Source organism: Sitodiplosis mosellana, unplaced genomic scaffold (assembly GCF_009176505.1).
Source record: "Sitodiplosis mosellana isolate CC-2019 unplaced genomic scaffold, AAFC_SMos_1.0 Smas_scaffold_6191, whole genome shotgun sequence".
Taxonomy (NCBI): Eukaryota; Metazoa; Arthropoda; class Insecta; order Diptera; family Cecidomyiidae; genus Sitodiplosis; species Sitodiplosis mosellana.
In genome coordinates this window covers 5,260,425-5,280,502 of record NW_022601432.1, presented here as the reverse complement: position 1 = coordinate 5,280,502, position 20,078 = coordinate 5,260,425, and the positions used below count along the sequence as shown (strand labels likewise).

Genomic DNA, 20,078 nt, shown 5'->3' with positions numbered 1-20,078 from the left:
TCTCTCTCTCTCTCTCTCTCTCTCTCTCTCTCTCTCTCTCTCTCTCTGCCGCTGCTCCGTCTCTTCCCATTGCGTTATCGCACTTTGATTATGACATACGCAACTTTTCGGTCAGATGTTCTCATTTCCAAGACAATAAAAGTCTCCTTTGGCCTCCACAAATGGAAATATATTCGAAACGTGTATATGGCAATTGTTCGGCCAAAAGTTCTATTCCAACTATTAATATGGCACATCATCGGTGGCGCAAGCATAGAGACACGCAGCTCAAATGATCATCATAAACAAAGATTGATATTTTGATATTTGATGCTGCCAAAAATTCATTGTGTGTTTGAATAGAAAAGATGCGCGCATAGGCATTAGCAGTAAACTGTCTAGAATGGTCGATATGCAAGTAAAAGCCGAGACCGAGACCGAGACCGAGACCGAGACCGTCGAAAGCAAACAACAAAACAAAAGGAATGAATTACAAATCACTTAGGATTATTCATGTGATTTGGTGTCTGTTTGTCGTGTGTATATGTCTCCCCGATCAGGCAAACATCACACAATAATTGTTCTTCAATTAAATCGAAATTTACTCGAAATGACTGTATGTCGATAAATGTGCATTTGAATTAAATGTGCACGCTTCTCACATTTGACATACACACACACACATACACACACACATAAACTCGATACGCTACAATTTCTCGTGGTCTTTGCTTTCGTTTTTTCTACATTAATTTATTTATAGTCTGTGTCTCTCGGGACGGTTCTTTAAGTTTAGTCGCGAGCATGCATTTGTAGCAATTAACTAGGAAGGAGACTCATAGTCGATCGGCTAGCCGATAAAACTCGACAAATGATGACATTCACATGAAATAAAGAATAAACATTTTATATGCGTATCGTAAATTCTGCACACGCGCGCGCGCGCAAATGAGCGCCCATACACACGCAATTTTTTATGATTTTCGACTTAAGCACATTTTTCCACTTTCTCTGCATAACTTCTTCTACTTCTTCTTCTTATTTTTCTTTTTTGTTGTTGTCAATTGATTGCAAGAACTTTTCCTTTAATTCGAGTACTTGTTCAATTCAATACGCTCATTTCACTCGTATTTTTCGCTCAAGTCTTCTGACTTCCATGAGAGCATTGTCATTGGCTGATGAAAAATTCATTGGCTAAGAAGGTAATATATATAAAAATAGGAAAACGCCAAGTCGAAAAATGTGTGTGTGACTTTTTTTTAGCACTCATTGTGCATGCACGGAAATTCGACTTCAAGGTTGATGATAGCGTGAAGTGAATAGTTTCGCGTGTTATCTATCTCTCTCATTCGCTCTCCAGCAAGAAGTGGATATTGCCATTTTTTTATGAGCTATGCAGGCACCGTTAATTTTTCATTTGTCTTCAATCTCGAAATAGTCATTGTTTAATGCGTAATTAAAGTGTCACGGAGAAAATGAAAGCAAAAAAGAAACGAACTAATATAAGAAGAGAGCGAACTATGATTTTCCAATGAGCCCCGGATTTTAAATTTGAATAAATGCAACAAGATTTGCCTTCTGTTCTGCATATTTTCTCGAAATGTATGGAAATCATGGTGCGGCTGTTAACACTATATTTTCCTATATTTCGAATTGGTGCGCCGTTTAGTTCCGATTTGAAATGTTAGATTAATGTGCCCTTTGAAATTGGTGGCGCTCGCGTCGCTCCAAATTACTTTGACGTTCAACAGCCGCCACACGATGGAAATATTCTTATTTCATGGTGAATTTGTTTCGCTCAGGTCAATGCAAAACACAATCAACTAAGAGTTTTAAAGCACAAAATCCAACACAGTCCCATTCTCCCTCTATCCCTCTCTGTGTGTGCGTCAGTGTAGTTTAGAGCCGTAAGTCTGAGCACTTGAGCTGCAAAGGATTTTATGCAAATTTTGCGTTTTGTTGTTGTTGTTGCATTCAAGAACTAAATCAGATGTGTTTTGCATCCATGTTTGCTAACTGTTGTGGATGCACGAAAAAGTTTTGCAAAACAACAGGAAAACGGCTAACGTAATTGGTCAATGTAATATTTTGTACTCAGGCATAAACTTGCAAAATTAGCATTGGAAATAAAGTCGAATCGTGCAAAACTAATTGAGTATGTAGGCCAACGAGTCCTAAACGCACCAAAAACGAGCACATTTCGAGCACCATCACCACCAACCGAGAGAGCAAGCGGGCGGGCGAAAGCGCTCAAGCGAATGAGTAACACACCAAAGCTAGATAGAGAGAATGCGCTAGAAAGAGAGCAAAACCGCAAAGAAATGAATTCATAAAACTTCACGGATTTTATGAGCCATCGCGTGTGAACTATTACACATTCTTTTAAATATGACCGTAACATATACATAACAGAGAGCGCAACGACGAATTCTGTGTGCCATTTTGCGATTGTACACACCGTCATTCAGAAAATGAAGAAGAAAAAAAATAAAGGACGACAAAAAAACAACTCTATGAACTAACTAACAAACAACACAAATAACCGCCAAACTTCTTCATCGAGTGAATAATTAATTTTTGTTCTTGTCCCTGACTAAAATGTGCTTAGCCATTTGCTTGTTCATTCCTCTGCTTTTTAATCGCTTTCATTTGATAATTAATTAGCGACAGTATGATTCATTTGCATGAAAGCGGACAGCGCAAAAAAAATTTATATGGCCCGTTTATTGCTGTATGGCATTATGAACGACGCTATATACTCTCTGTGCGAGTCTCCCTCTCTCTCTCTCTCACACACATGCTGTGTGTGTGTGCGTTTTGGGCAACACAAGTTTTCCAGTTCATGGATGTAGCCGCCATGTGGCTGTGCTCATGAAATTCCATTCCGTTTATGTGTGTCGCTGCGTTGCGCCTTCCGAATATTATTATGAAACATGCCAAGAGAGATGAGAGTGCGAGTATGAGAAAAGAAAACACCGAAATGTTCAGAAAAATTTTCAGCAGATTCATGGGCGCTAAACCTTTTCGAATATTTATTATTGGTATCTTGTGTTTATGTTATTTTAGAGAGATGAATATTGTTAGCCGATTGCATACGCTCAAAGTGACTTGAAAATCATGTGAATGTCTACCAATTTTATTCACATTTTTCGCTGCTGCATAGATACCACTTGAAAAAAAAAAAGTTCAATTCATCGAAGCTTCATTTTATTCATCGAGCACATAAATTTGATTGCCAATCGATTAGTATTTCAATGTTTTTTTCCAACACAGTGAAGCGCATTGGTAATAAATTCAGCAAATCCAAAACCGTTCAGAGTTTTGCATTGCATTTGTCCCTATCGGAAAATCACTGACTTGAATCATGAATGACGTTCATCTGACAAATGCCATTTCCAACATTTGAGTAAACCTTATGACGAAAGCATTTACTTATATTTTCAAACTATACCGTATAGATGCCGTTAGAGCATTCATTGCTGAATATTTTCCATTTACAGCGCACTTTGTTGGTTTTTTCATTTGAATTAATGGCTTTGATTTTTTTCTCTTTGCATTTTCAATTGTGTGTGTTGTGATTGTGAGAAAACAAATCAAACTTGTAGAGCCTACGGCAGCCAATTTTATGATGATGATGATGATGATGATGATGATGATGAGAGATAGAGAAAAATGTTTGTATAATAACCTATGACGATACAATTTGACATATTCTTGTGTATTTTATATCCCACATATAAACATGCCATTGAAACGAAACACATCATCAGTATCTCTCTCTCTCTGCGTGTCTCGTTTCCGTTTTATTATTTATCAAAAATATCTTGGCTGGGTTATGATCATGTCTAAGAAGGTAAATCGCAGATTACTAGTTGCCTATATTATCCAAATAATCGTGATGAGTGGTTCTCTCTCTCTCTCTCTCTCTCTCTCTCTCTCTCTCTCTTGTGATTCTCTCCGTGTGCCGAATATTTGAATTTTGATTTGTTTGCCTTGAAATCCATCGTTCGAAATGAATTTGAACCAAATATTTCGAATAGATTGAGTGAATTACATGAAATCGAAAATTTTGCGAAATGAAATATTGACAACAAATAAATAACAATAAATTTTTCATGTGACATTTAGATCAATAGGTGATTATTGAAAAGATTGTTGTGAAGATGGGGGGCGCCGAGCACAAGCGAATAAGAAGAAGAAGAGAAAACAAAGTGATTGTGTGTGTAGAATAAGTGGCAGTCATTGGATATGTTGTATGTGAGTGTGTCGGTGATTTTTCGTGGCAAACTCTTTCTCCCTTCGATTAATTCTATGCACTATGTGCTTATGGAAGGAATTCATGTGAAAGAATCCCCAAACGCGACCGATTTGACCGAATGCGGTAGAAGCCGCCGCGCTTCAAATACTACACACACACATACACATTGTCACATCCTTAAAGCACATACTCATACGTACCCCATATACAATCATAATACTTATACGTATGCACGCATATACACATTCCAAACCACACAGGAATGGGAAGAAGAAGAAGAAGAAAAGATCGAGTGAATCGTTGGCAACACACACTGTAGATATTGTTACTCGTTCACCATTGCCAATATGGTTTTTTTGCGTGTTCAAAGCATTCTCTAGCTCACATACAACAGTCGTTGCTCACTCCTGCACACACGCAACTCGCATCACACAATTTATTTGAAATTAGCTATTTGGTGCGATGGTGCGTGCATGTATGGATATATTAGATTATATATATATATCGTTAGATCGTTATGTGTGTATGTGGCATATTCAAAGCGAAAGCTACTCCACGAAAGGACTTTCGGCCCATCATCAGACTGAATTGATAGGTCAAATTTTGTGTGCATGGAGACAGCTGAAGATTTTTGTTTTTCATCATATACTTTCTGACAACTGACACATAAACCCACAGCGATAAATATCATTGGTATCGTTCAAACACACTAGACAAAACAATTTCACTTAATTTCGATATTGTGATGTAGCACTAGTTTAAAAAAAAAAAGGGTATTTACTTTTTCCTTTTACTATCCACACCTACTTTAGAAATGAGTTTCTTCATGCATTATGAATAGACAAGATGCGGGTGGATAAAATGAATTACAGATGCTGGTTAGAAAGAAGAAGAAGAAAAAAACAGGCAGCAGGCACTTGCAGTCTCAATTTCTTGCCTGTGTTTTTTGTATATGCAACAATAATCGGAATCTCTTAATTAATAAAGAGTGACTCCACTGCTGAAAAGCACTTGAATGAAATTGTTATTATTTGGATTTGTACATTGCAAAGGCAACAGCAGCAGCAGCTCGTTGAGCTGTGAGACGGTGGGAAGGACAGAGCAAAAGTGCGAGAGCAATATGCAACATCCCTTTGCTGTGTGTGTATAACAGCTTTCCGGATTCATAATTCAGTGGGCTTTAGAAAATGGTAATGAACGAAGCACGCGCACAGTTCTAGTGATTTAGTTGAAATGAAGAGAAAAAATAAGGTGGAATACCCATTACACACAACAAACACATACGTAACGTAATAAAAAGAAACAGTGGACCAAATTTCTAAAGTTTTTCATCAAATTTTCACTCTATTCCAGAGCTGTTATAGGCACCTAATCGGTGCCGGCACTTAGATTTTGAGTGCCGCACCTAGTACAATCACAAAAAATAAATTTCGATAATTTATAATTTCATATTTTTTTCAGCAATTAAAAATCATATTATTTCTTTAAAAAACTAGCAAATTTGAAAATTTTCAAAAAATACTCAGGAATTATACTTTCAAAAAGAGCTCGGTGCCGCAACGATTCAAGTGCCCGCACTTTTGCAGTGCCTATAACAGCTCTGCGTCTATTCCGAACATAACTTCTAGGAATAATTCCGCTTTAAATACTTTAAACATGGTTTTTTTTTACTCTCTCCCTACACAGTAAACAGCGTAACATTATTGTTCACATTTTGCCACGGCGTGCCTCACGTTTTCGCTCCCTTTTTCTAAATCTCACTTGGCTTGTTCGCTTTGCTATTGTTGTTGTTGTTGTTGTTGTTGTTTTTTTTTTTTTTCATTTCGTTAAGGTTTCATCAAGCGATGAAGTCATTGCAGTACTCTCATTTCGTTCGCTGTTTATATTTGACTCGATTATCCTTCCGCTATTGCGGAGAGGATTTCTATACGCTTCGAATTAGTTCATCAAATCGTGGAAACGGTGCTTGATGAAGGCAATCATCGGACATCGGTTCGATTATACACTCTTCATATATGTACATATAGATGTATATTGGATATAAAATTTGTTTTTCTTCCCTGTGTAGTCATCCAGTTAACATTATAAGAGACGATATCGGTCATGGTTTCGTTACAATTACGAACAATATTCTCATTGAATCCCACACACACATTTTTTTCGTTCTTATTTCGTCGGTTCTTTTTAATTTTCATTTCGAAGATAATTGAAAAAATAGACAAAGAAAAAACAAAAACAACAGCAGCTGATGAAGAACTGTATGAATGACTTCCATTGTGTAGTCTTGTAAGAGGTGAGGTGTGTAACTAACATGTTTCGGTATGAATACGGTTTTCTTCACTTGATAACTATCTCCATTTCAAAAATAGCGAACTACAAAAGCGACAAATACTTCGTTACAATAAAACTAATTTTCATCAAATAAAATACGTTTGAATATGGGCACACACACATATATATATATATATATATATATATAACATACAAGCATGCACAGAGTGAGCGAGAGAATCACTAAAACGGCACAAAGAACCAGATAGAGAAAGAAAGTGTCGCAATACACACATATCACACGCGCCAGAGCGCCCATGTTACAGATCATCCGTGCTGCTCATTTTCTTCCAATTTTATGGCGAATCAAATTCGTTGAAAGTTGAAAGTTTGGAAGTACATAAGCATCCCTTGATTTGAATGCCAATTTTCTTTACAGTTGTTTGTTCTCTCTCTCTCTCTTTCGGTATATCTCTCCCTGCCCCTGCTGTTTACTCTCACAAAATTCTCATTGCAACAAGCCATTATGTCAATGGAATGTACTTTACTACACACGCCTATTCACAGAAGAAATGAATTCAAACGGGACGAAAAAAAAACTATCTACCATGCCGAAACCAATAGTAATTTCTGTAACGTTAGTGTCGCGCACGCACGGCATGTGGAATCTCAAAAGCTGTTTCCATAATTACTTTTGTTCTCTTGTTTTAGAGTGCGAGAATGGATGTGTATGTGTATGTGTGTATGCAAATTTATGCATTTATTCAATTTTTTTGTTTGTTATTTAAATTTTTGTGATTATTCAACGATAATCAACTTATGGTTTTAATTTCATTAGATTATTTTGAAATTCAATTATATATCTATATCGTTATCGTCGTCTTCACTCATTTTTTTCTTTGTTTTTTTTATTTTTCTGTGTGTGCTCTTCTTCTTTGGATAAGCTTTTGACATGATTGAAGTCCCTTTCTTGTAATCGAATTTCATTATTTTCATACACATATTTCATTGCCATTATTTCCTACCGCAAATGAACCGAACAAGTTGTTGCCCCGATTTTCTTCCTAATTTGTCTTTCTCTCGTTTATGAACCGAATTTCTTTCCTTCTAATTTGGTTGGCTCTTTTGGCAAATGAGATATTGCTTATGAGTATTCATAAGTGTGGATGCGCTTGCAATTTTTGTGATGGATATTCAGATGAACAGCGAAAAGCGAACAAGAGAGTAGTGAGATGGTTGTTGCGTATAGTCCGCGTGACTCTAACACAAGCACGAATGCGTACGCGCTGCTGCGAAAATCGTTTTTCGTCTTTCCTATTTATTCGCACGAATCAAGAATCGCGCTTTTGACAGGTCACTTTTCGTTTGCTGAGCTTTTTCTCTCTCTCTCTCTTTTCAACTTTCAACACAATTGGTAAATTGATTATAATTTCAGTCTAAATTCATTGTGTTTGGTTGTTATTCTTTTTTATTTCTTGCACACAAAACAACATTTTGCCCAATGCAAAGCCATTATCTTGGATTCTCAATACATTGCTGGTCGTGTCGTATTTTCATTGCAATTCCTTTACTTTGGCTTTGGCATTACTTTTAATTACGGATGGCGAAAACAAGCGAACAGCAAAACAGAAAAAGAAAAGAAAAACCTTATTCAGCTCAGTATTCCAGGCTATTTGGTTCATTCCATTTTGTTTGATGTTTTGTTTGCTTTGTAACACTTTTTTGGCTTTACATTTGCATTTCAACTTGATTCCATTTCATCAAAAATTCTTCTAATTTCTTCTCTATTTTTTCAAACTGTTTTTTTTTCTGCCTTTTTTTCCTCTATCTATTTTCACATACCCCCACAAATACTATTGCACGGCGCGTACATCAGCATTAGTTACGGGGTTCACTGGTTGTGTTCGGTTTCTCGATTGTTAAATATTATTACACTAAATATGAGAAATCCTATTTCCTGCTGTTTTTCTTCTAACCATTTAGTCAGTACTGTGTATACTGTTTCGGTGTTTTCTTCATAGCATTTTGCTACTACTGCTGCTGCTACTTTTCCACACCAATACACAAACGGGAGCCTCACAAACACACAAACACACACGCATGCACGCACGCACACAGCAGCGTGTGACTCTGTGTATCACTCTCAATTGAATACACAAAAATAGTGAGGGAGAGAGAGAGAGAGAGAGAAAGAGAGAGAGAGAAAGAGAGAGAGAGTAAGACACATACCCAAACATGAGCGTGTGCGCATATACATGCACAACACATGTGTGTATATATACGCTCAAACATGTACATGGACTCATTCGCTTTCTCTCTCTGTTTCATTCAGTGCGCTCGCCACTCGCCTGAGAATTTTTCAGCGAATTTTATATTGTTCGAAACGCTGAACTTGTTCAAACATTAGTTCGCGTAGAAGAGGGACTCTATACACTGTTGCAACCGAATAATTAGATATCAAAGCAAAATGACCAATGGAGAAGCATTGAGAAAATGCTGTACATGCTTTTTATTCTCGATTCGTGTTTTTCTTCTGCCATATCAATCACACAGTGTTTTGTATTTTGCTATGTTTGTTTGAACTCGTTTTCGGTTTGGCCAAATGCAACAATAACCCAAAGAAAACACATTTGCAGCTCATGTACATCATGATGGATGGAAAACCATCAACGATATCATGGCAAGATGAACAGAGCAAGCGAACGAGTAGAAGGAAAAAAACGTCGTCGAAGTTCGATCAGTGTATGTTTGTGGATGTGTTTGTATGCGTGTGTGAGCGAGAAAGAGAATCCTCGAGTTTTTGACTCGTATTAGTCGAAAAGTTTGAAGGGATATGAGCTTTCAAACGGGCTTTTGCATTAGTATTTGTATGCATATTTCTCGCATGCGCACTCTCATTCACAATTTCTCGATTTGTTGGATTTTGTTGTTGTTGTTGCGTTGTAATCGTCACTGTCGATGCTTAGAGTATTCAGAACCGAAGCAAATGTATAGAGAAAAAAAAGAAGCGAAAACGACAAAAACAGCAAATGAAAGAGAAGAGGAAGGGAGAGAGAGAGTGAGAATGCGAACGATTCACACTGAAGAATGAATTAAAAACGATATACCGACACATTTTCACCGATATTCGCATTTATTTTTTATTTTCGTGTTGATACAATGGTACTGTACTGTTTCGATGCTCCATCGATGCGCTGCCGATGCTAAAAAGTGTATCTTGGAAATGGAAAATAGATAAGCGAAAGCAGCTACCAACGAAATGTTGCCATACATTATTCAACAAGAAAATCCAAAGCTCTTTTTTCCCAACATTTTTTGCTTCATTTTAAGCAAGAAAATCCATCTTCATCGAAGCAATGAACATAAAATTAAACTCGAATTGCAGTGTGGCACTTGGTTGGGTCCCTCGGGGCCGTACACAATATCGACATCGACAGGTTCTCATGATTTCAATTAGAATTGCAATATTAATTCAATCTTTTCGTTGAATGAATCCATCTCGTGAATATTACACAGGAAGTGAACGGGCGAATGAAATTGAGAAAAATAAAATGAATCGGTCGTTGTTGTTGTTGTTGTTGTTGTTGTTGTGGCTTTTTCTTTCTTGTTGAATGGAACAACGAAACCATTGCTACCCTCGTCTTTAAGTTAAAGTGACGTGCATTCACGCCGTTTAAAGCAGTAGCGGCAGCAGATAAGGGAAATATGATGTACAAGCGCAGAAAACCAAGAGCGCGGGGAGAAGAAGTAAAACAACAACAAAAACCCATTCTAATGACCGCAAAATAGTACAGAGAGTAATCTTTTATACTCAAACGATAAAGAACTAAAGAATGAAACTGCACACACAAGGAAGCGTAAATGGTGCTGAAACAAAAATCGCTCATTGTTATTTCGGCGAACAAATAAAAATGAAGAAAAGAAGAAAAATTGACTGAAGGATCTTCAGTAGCACTTGGATGAAGTATATGTATCTGAGTACGAAATGTGAATAACGAAACGACACACACACACACACACACACACACACACACACACATACACATACAAAGAGTGGCAGAGGCATCCGAAATATTCAGGAACTATGCGAACGACGGCTTGAGCACCAAGATGAGTTAGCAGAAACAACAAAAAGAAATAAGCTTCGCTATAGAGTTTTTGGGAAGAAGGAAAAAGAACAAACGAAGAAGAAAGACAAAAAAAGACGATAAAAGTTCACACAAACAACTGCAACACAGATTGATTGCATTGGCAAGTTTCTAGTTTGCTGTGGATTTTTTTATGCTTCTATTGTGTGTCATAATAAATATCCCAGAGTATCGAAATTTTTCATTTTTGTCAATTCCTGTTCTAACCCACTCGGTCGAAGTGACTCTAACTGTCAGCCTCTCTAACTCTCTCTAACCCTCTCTCTCTCTCACACACTCTCTCTGCCACTCGGTCTAGCTAAAAAATGGTTATTGTATTGTTATGTCGAGAAGCTTTTCAATTGAATTCCACATGCCAATGCTATACTACGAATCCAACCGCATATTTCATCACATATGCCGAACAATTGAAAACTATATGTTCTTGTGAAAATAAACATCAACAACTTGCAGTTTATTAGGCATCATCAAACCGCACACACACTTAGAATATATATTATAAAAGGGGAAAAAGCGGAATATTATTTAATTTGAATCATTTTGATATATGTTTTGTGCCACGATAAATACATAGAAAGACCTCATACTTAAATTTTTGAAAAATTGCTTATTTGTCGAGAAAATCGGAAAAGAGTCAAAAGTGTCAAATCACTATAAAGGCTTGAAAAAATTAAATTTCATAAAACTAATGATGCAGAAAGTTAAATTGATGTGTTTTGGTCCTACGAGTCCTAATTTGACAATTGGAAAGAATGTACAAACCCACAAGATAAGAGGAGGAAAAATGTGGAATTCTGCTATAATTTCGCATTTTTTTTACAGCAGTACATGAACAGAAAAAACTTTCCATTCAGCCAGCCGATTGTAGCCTGTAAAGTATCAAATGAAAGCTAGTTCATTTCCCTACATTTGTTTCCAAACAAGAATGTAAAAATATTCAGTGGTTTCATAGCTATAGCGTCTGGCCTATCTGGTTACTTTAGGAACCGAAATGTGATAAAGGGTTAAATGTTAAATGCTGCTAGCCGGACGCTTAATTTTTTGACACTTGACTTCAGCGCCGCATATAGTAAGAAGTTGAACTAAAAATAACACACAAACTTCTATCTTGATGTATAGTGTTTACAGTTGTGACTACCGCGGCGCACTTGTTCGTTGCTAGCAGGCATTGGTGCGAATTTGACTTTGGCTTAATTAATTAAAGGCTGTTGCCTTTGATGTTTCGCAAACAGAAGAAAAAAAAATCGTTTTCTTGTTTCAATCTGTGTTTTTTGTCAATTGATTGAAAACGAAAAGGAGCGAGTATGAGATATGGGACAGAGTACGAGGGAAAAAAGTACTTGAAACAAAAGAGCGGGCGCCGCAGAATAATGAAATTTGTTTGAAAAATAAATTGTATTGTTATGAGCGACATGAAAGTTCCAACACGTTTTTATTTTTGTGGATGTCATAAAAAGCTTAATTTAACACAATTTGCATTCTTGTCCGCTTCTCTCTCTCTCTCTCTCTCTCTCACAACACACACACTTCTTCCTTCCTCTGCCTCTTTTGACCTCTTTTTCGTACATGCAAAAGTGCTAATCGGATAATTTCTCTTCAGTTGTTTTCTCCCCTTTCTCTCTCGCTCTCGTTAACAAGACAACGAAATGCATAATTCCCATGGACTAACAACCATTTGTTTTCCGTTCCAAAATTAGTCAATATTATTGTTGCCGTTCGTTTTCGTGTTGTTTTTCATTAATGCCTGCTATTTTCTCTAGAAAGTGTACAAAAATAAAAATCCTTTACACTCTGTCTCTTGTGAGCGGGAGCGCGCGCGCGCGTGCGTTCATTCGTTCGCAAACTGAACGACCGAATGGGTACGTGTATTTGTGTGTTGTCGCCTGGCCAAATACTTTGCATTTTCGCGATCAAAATCAACGAGGAGCCAAGTACACAAGCACGCAGAGCACACAGAATGGCACACAACATCAACGTTTTGTTTGTTTGCCTTGTTGTTGTTGCTTCTTTCTTCTTCTTCTTCCCTTTTTGGTGTGTGTGCGCGCGCTTTCGTCACATATTTTCTTGTTTTCTTTTTATTTATTTCTATTTTGCCTTCATTTCGGCTAATTCCTTTTTTTGCGTGAGCGGTTATTCGATGAACGGGCGAGCGAGCGAGAGAGTTGTTCAAAGCATTGCAAAATTTGTTCTCAAAATGAGATTGAACCGACCACTGACTGGCCGAGCCTTTCTCGGATAATTAAAACGCTATGAATGAGATAAAATTTGTTTACTCGAATTGGACTTGAATAAATAAATGAAATTCCGTTTTTTCCCTTTCGATACTACAGGTTGCTCTTTAATTCGATCTCCCTTGTCACACGCACACATACAAGCAAAGTGTGCGCCGATTTGTTTTCCGGAAAAACAGGGGGAGAGAGAGAGAGAGAGAGAGAAAAAAAAGCAACAACCGTGTATATGTATAAATATAGATATGTGAATGCGGTCGATGGCAAAAGCTAGGGGGAAAGAACTGTGGAAATATGTTGTAAATATTGTAAATGAGTGTAAATGAACATACTTATTTGTATGAATATTTACAGCGTATTTGCGACCTGCAGATGGCGCTCGCGCGGCTGTCAATATTTCAAGCATTCATCAATATTCTATGTAAATACGCTTTTAAATGGACGTAAAATGAACGTAAATATTGCAAATGCTTACAAATATTTACAAATATAAATAGTTCTTTCCCCCTAGGGCAAAAGGTATGCATGATTCGCTAATTATCGTTTGCGTGTTTTTTGGTGTTATTTCATTGAATCTTGATATGTGTGTACTTCGAATTTGTCGTATAATTGAGCTTTTGAGCTCAAGAAAATGTGCACACCCGCCACACATACACACACACACACACTCACTCAATTGGTAATTGTGAATGGGTCGATACGAGGACAAAAACCATACAGAACCGTTTTCAAGGCATCCAGGAATGAATAGGAAATAACAACAACAGAAAAATGAATGTAATGTTACACACATCAGCGTTAGAATCACAATTTTCGAAATTAAAGTGGACGCGAGAGAGAAAGAGAGAGAAAAGGGTCGAAATACAAAACTGAACCAAAATCCAAGCGGCAAATTAAATGATGTGATAATACAAGTGATGTTTGGATAATGATAAGGAAGAGTGGTGTATCTATTGGTTTGTGATCGTTGTCGTTGTCGTAAAACTCTGTGCTCAAATAAAAAGCCACATTCTGTGTGCATTGTACAAGAGATGCAGAGAACAAACTCGAAATTGATCGCCTTACAATATTGCGTTTTGTTTTTCTTCTTCTTCAAAACACACTCCGTCTCTTGAATGAGATACAACGAGATGTTCGGTTCGTTTTGTTGCGGATAACATACGATCGATATAGAGTCGATGTGCTTACTTTTGCTATCTCAATGTGTATGCTTGTTTTATTTTTCTTCTTTTTCTTCTTCTTCGTCGTCTTCGGTTGCTTTCTTGTTAAATTTAGAAAAATCAGGGCGTACAACCAAAAATATTTGTGTATGTCATACACACTGTCAAATGCATAGATATCGACGGTGATGGTGGCCGTGGAGGTGTATGAATCAAATGGGAAAAATGCCGTAAAACTGTGATATCTTATAATAATAAAACTATCGCATTCATACCGTTCTCTTTCTCTCTATCCTGCTCAACCTCTCTTTATATTTCCTTCTCAAAACAATGAAAACACTTTGAGAATTGACATTTTTACAGCTCACAAAGTGTCTCATTTAAAACTGATTAATGGATTTAGTGGCTGCAAAGTGGCACCTGGATAACAAAATAATGTGTTTGTCACCGCATCGAAACAAGACAACGACCGACAAAGTCAAACCAGACAATCACACAGCCGTTCGGCATCCGAGAATGTCAACGCGCGCGCGAGTTTTGACAACGGAATTATTGACATTAATTTTACAATGAATGCCATTATTCACGCGTGGAACGAAAATCATTTGCTATTTATACCTACTTGTTCTCGCTTCGATTTCGATATTTTTTTTTTCTGTCAGAATGTTTTTCGTTTCTGGACGCTAAGATCTGAACGACAACAAGAACGAGAGCCAGAGAGAGGAAGAGAGAGTGAAAGTGAGCGAAAGCAAGAGCGAGATAAAGATGTCAAAGTCGAATTGCCGAAATATGTATAAATGATGCGTGCGGTGCACTTTCAATGACCCAACATGTCACATATTGTATTCCTGGCATCGGCCTACCATAGCCACACACACACACACACACACACACACTCAAACATTGTATTGGAATTTGGAGCGCATGCGCTCATTTGCCTATACTTATAGGTACAACCAAAAACACCTGTAGGTGGATGTGTCGCTTTCGCGATAATTTACTGTACGGCCACGAGATTGCTGTTTGCGCTCATTTACTCATCGTCGATGTCGTCAGGGTTTTTCATTTTAATTTTTCGTTTTCTTCGTTGTCGTTTTTTTTCTCTATTTATTCATTTAGATTGTAACTTCTTCGGTTCTATTCTATGCCAATCCATTCGATTTTGTGAGTCTCCCTTCCCCCCTCTCTATCTCTCTCTCACTCGCAACGTATGCGTTTATATTCGGTTTTCGTTTTTTTTCGGGTTTGTTTATTCGCGCGAGCCTTTCAACTTGCCTATTCTCAACTCGGGCACGAAAGCGCGAAAGTAAGCGCGCTATTGTTGATCGTTCGAATTCGATTTTTTTTTCTTTATTTATGAAAGAATCTCTTGGAGAGAGAGGAGAGAGAGAGAGAGAGAGAGAGAGAGAGAGAGACAGCATTGCAATTCAGTAAAATTACTAAATAATCATGAGTGCGTGAACGCATTACTCGCAATTGTGTCGCCTGTATAAATTAAAAGTAAGCTCTCTCGATTCAATCGAATGTGTGAAGAAAGAAGGAAAAAAACGCACACGCACACAAGCACATACTAGCAAACGGTTGCAAACGAGAAGTAGTCAACATTTGAATGACATAGAATGAACATCAGGCAGTAATAATAGTTGGTGATTTTGATTTATATTCATTTATTTATTCAAGTTTTTACTGTTTTTTTTTTCTCTGTACTTCTCTGTATTTTACTCTCGCCATATACAATTGCATGGACATATGGTTTGCGAACGCTTGCGACATATCAAATCACAAACAAACCAAACCAACAACAACAACAACAACAACAACAGTGAAATAAAAAAATTAACAACTAATGATGTATCTAATATATTGAGCATATTTATAATGTATCTTTTTCGCGCTATTCACGAATCATCGCCATTCTGAATGGGTTGACATTCCCATATTGTTGTGCGACAACGGCAATGACGGTATCGATATCATCGTCGTCGTCGTCGGCGGCGGCGACGGTGGCGAGAATACGTTTTTCTATCGCCACACGCGACAATATTTGAGAGAATTCGGACACTCGGCTATTGGCGCGCTCGAGATGTGGCTGTAGTATTGTACACACAAGTGAGGAGTAAATTAACGAGCTCTCTCTCTCTCTCTTTCTCTCCCTCGACTCAATGAAAACAGTGTAAATATTTGTTGACGGCATATATTAAATTAATTATGTGCAGATCGGCACACAGAATATTTATATACACGATGAGAGCGACAACATACGCTTTTCACACTGTGATGCACGCTAGCGGACGAGAGACAGAAAAACAGAGAGGCAGAGGGATAGAGGGACACATACTCAGAGAGAGAAAGAGTGTGTGAGTGTGTTCTTTTTTTGGGTTCGGTTTGGTTTGTCATATTGTGTGTGCGCTCGCGCTAAGCCGCGCAATCGAATAAATGGGATAAAATGAATCGGAACGATGTTGTCGCGAATTAATTGAATAGAAAATCAACAACATATGTACAATACAGATCGACCCATATTTCCTTTACATTTTAAAGTTCAACAGGCGTTGTGCTCGCTTATTTCCAACAAACCAACCAATTCACTCTCTCTTTTTTTCTCTCCTTGTCTCGGTTTTTCATTCACTCACGCACGGTTTCTTTCTCGTCCTCTTTCTCTCTCGCTCTCTCCCTTTCCCTCTAACACTTTGGCAGCTGTGCAAATTCTCGTTGCACCGGTTGATTGAGTTGATTGGGTCGGCCTAGCGATGCTTTTGCCATGTTTTGCTTCGCTGTTCATTCTTTTCTATACATCAACTCGATTCAACATACAATGCGAATATTAGTCATGAAATGTGATGATAGCTAAATCATTGCTACCGCTCATCATAAAATATGTGCTTGCATTTCGATAAATTTTGCACACATACCGCTTGCTGCGGCTGCTGCTTCTCTCTCTGTGTGTCTGTTTTTATCTGGATTTCATTTATGGATTACATAATTTTGCAGGCATTTTAATGATTGATGACAAATCGCTGTTAATGCTTGTGCATATTGTTTTTGGTATACAGACGATTTGTAGCTATCGTGGCATGGCTGTGTGTGTGTGTGTGTGTACGTTGTGGTTGTTGTTGTTCTAGAGCTGGGCGAGAAAAGCTTTTTGCAATACGCTCAGTGTAATACGATGCATTAGATTTGATCAGATCGAATTCTGACTGACAATTGATCGATGGCCTGAGCCTCATATCGAAAACCGTTTATCATGTAAAACCCTGAGCTGAAAATTATAAATTCAATTGCGCGTTTCAAATGAAAATTCCTATCTGCAAATTCCAATTTTAATCCCGTTTTATTGTTGTTCTTGTTGTTATGGGTGTTCATCACCGATTCGAAACATAAAATGACTCTCGCGTCAACGGGAAATCATCCTGACATATATGTATAACATCAAATTGTGTGATGTTATCGATAGCTCAATAAAAGAAAAAAGAAAATGAGAAAAAATATTGGGCAAGAAGTGCGCCGGTCAAAACGCATAAAATCATGTCGTTAAGTATAGAAAAGCGATTTCGAAATGGTTTTGTTTATTTTATCGGTACAATATCTTCAAAGACCAAATAGCAAAATGTATTTGCAAAACTCATGGCCTCAAATGTATTGTTACCGTTTGCCAAATACGTAGCAGACAAAAGCCATATATCGGTTGCATACAAAGGCAACGCCTTGAAAATATATACAAACACATACTCTGCGATGGCTGAAATGCAAGCTAGCTGGCTGGCTGGCCTGGTTGCCTGAATGACTACCGCTGTGTCAGTTTTGCTGCATTGAAATCGAATGTGCGGCGCATTTGTTAAATGGAATTTAAGTTGTTACTTTAAAGGTTTTTCCAATGGAAATAATAATCCCGATGGTCTACACACTACACACACACACTTTTTACCACTGGACCAATCGACATAATCAATCCAATGCACAAAAGAGCTGAAGTAGCATTTGTGTGTGCACTTGGACAAGTGAAATACACATACAAACACATATGCGTATATGCGAAACCATAGAAGAAGTTTAAAAAAAATGCTATACACACCATACCAAATGAAGCACTTTCCAAGTGGTACTTAGCAAATTTCAAACAAGCATCGAATTCCAATTCTGACACGTTAACTCATTTTGAAATCGGTAATCTCTTCAAACGGCGAAAATCGATTCACATATACACACACACACTCACACACATGGTGAGGGAGAGGGCGAGAATAAGTATTTTTGGTTAAACAGTAACAAATAGATGACAATTATAGCATTCGATATATTGGTTAAAATATCGATGTGCTTCAGTATGCTTTTTAATCACATCAAGATGCGTTTCGGTGTTGGCTTTTGGTTAGATTGCAGCACTTTGGCTCGGCAACTGAAAATGGGTATTCGCAAGCGACAGGCAAAAAGGGAAGGAACGAGAGAAAAAAAACGACAAACTCGCACACTTATCTATTCGAGAATAAGAAATCGTGCGAAAAGTATTGCTGCGGGCTAGAGATATTCTCTTCGTGGCATGGCTCACAAATGTATGAGAAGAGTTCTAGTTGTTCAAATGTACACGGTCCGAATAAAATGCCCATTTTCATTTTGCACAACACAAATACGGCTGCTTACCGATTTGGTGTGTTTTTTTTTGCTTCTTCAACGAGTCGTTTAACGCATAATTCAGAGCCAATTTTCTCACATATACACACATATGGTGGAACATTCTAATTGAATTTCTTGTATTCGATTCAATTTTTCTTTCACTCTCTGTTTCTGTATGTGTGTTAGTTGCTTATTGTTTGACACAACCAAATGAAATGCTTACTGGAAGAAAAAATTCGATAGCAACAATTGCCTTAGTTTTGCTTCAAAAACAATATAGCCCATTCTGAGTCATATCTTGTAACGTGTGAAAACCATCTTTGCTAAAAAAATAAATAAACGGAAATCATATTGAATAAAGACAATGAAACAACGGCATCGATGAAACAATATCAAACGAATATTTACACTTTTATGTATACCAAAGAGAAGTGAGAGAAAAATAGTTAGAATTTGGGAAGAAGAAAAAAACATACAACATTTCGTCGGCATTATTTTTGTATTTTCGAACAAAAAAAAAACAGCACTCTGAACTCTCCATCACGTTGACTTTGAGTCCGTATATGGGTTCCTATCGTAAAATAGAATTTTCTTCAGCCGCGCGTATTATTAACCATAATCAATACGAGCTAACTCGGTTTCACTTTATGCGCTCTTCGAAATATATATATATATATATATATATATGCATGCACGGTTAGACCCATAATTTCATACACCGATGGTGTCCACATTAGATGTTGTGTGATTTTATGTATACAAAATTTACATATTCACAAGCTCTGCATACCGATATTCCAAAAGGTTCATTTAAAATACACACAAATCGCGTTCACTCATTTGTTCGTTTCGCTCACTTTCCCTCTCATGTGTTCACAACAGTCCTGACTGTGCTCACAACAGTCGAGCGCGCCCGAGCGTTCGCCCTTCCGTGTGAGTTGCCTTTTTTCTTGTGTTGTTTTTCAATTTCTTGTGTACGAAATCGAAAATGCTTGTACATCGTCGCCACCGACGCCGCCGCCACTCGCAAGTGAACCAAATCGAGAGAAATAGAGTAAGAAAGAGAGAGAGAGAAAGAGAGAGTGTGTGTGTGTGTGTGTGTGTGTGTGTGTAGAGGCTCCAAGCCAAAAAACCCAAAGTAAATATTTATACCAAGTGAACGTATGTAAAGAACTATACATATGTGGCAAATTCGTATAGAAATGCCATCCATAGACTATACTATACTATGTTCAGATTCAATTTTGTTTTTTTTTTGTCGAGAGGAAACAAAATATGAGGTAAAATAGAATTAACCAAAATTTTGTTGTTTTCAAATGTTTCGCCTTTTATATGTCGAATTTCATGAATCGATGTTCTTACAGACACACCACTTTTTTATGGGTACTGTTTTCCACATTAATTTCATGGTGCGTTGATTTAT

The 20,078-nt window shown here is 37.4% G+C and overlaps 1 protein-coding gene across 14 annotated transcripts in view; it reads right to left on the bottom strand.

The window, feature by feature from the left end:
• The window catches only part of LOC129576832 (serine/threonine-protein phosphatase 2B catalytic subunit 2-like), a 40,583-nt gene that overhangs the window by 17,978 nt on the left and 2,527 nt on the right, over positions 1 to 20,078 (bottom strand). The window contains exon 1 of one of the 14 annotated variants that reach the window (XM_055462658.1): positions 8,155 to 8,503. The exons of 12 other annotated variants lie outside the window; for them this stretch is intronic. The gene's annotated coding sequence lies outside the window, so the exon portion shown is untranslated. Of the gene's footprint in view, positions 1 to 8,154; positions 8,504 to 20,078 lie in introns of those variants that run through there. One more of the 14 variants, XM_055462664.1, reaches the window with a different exon arrangement.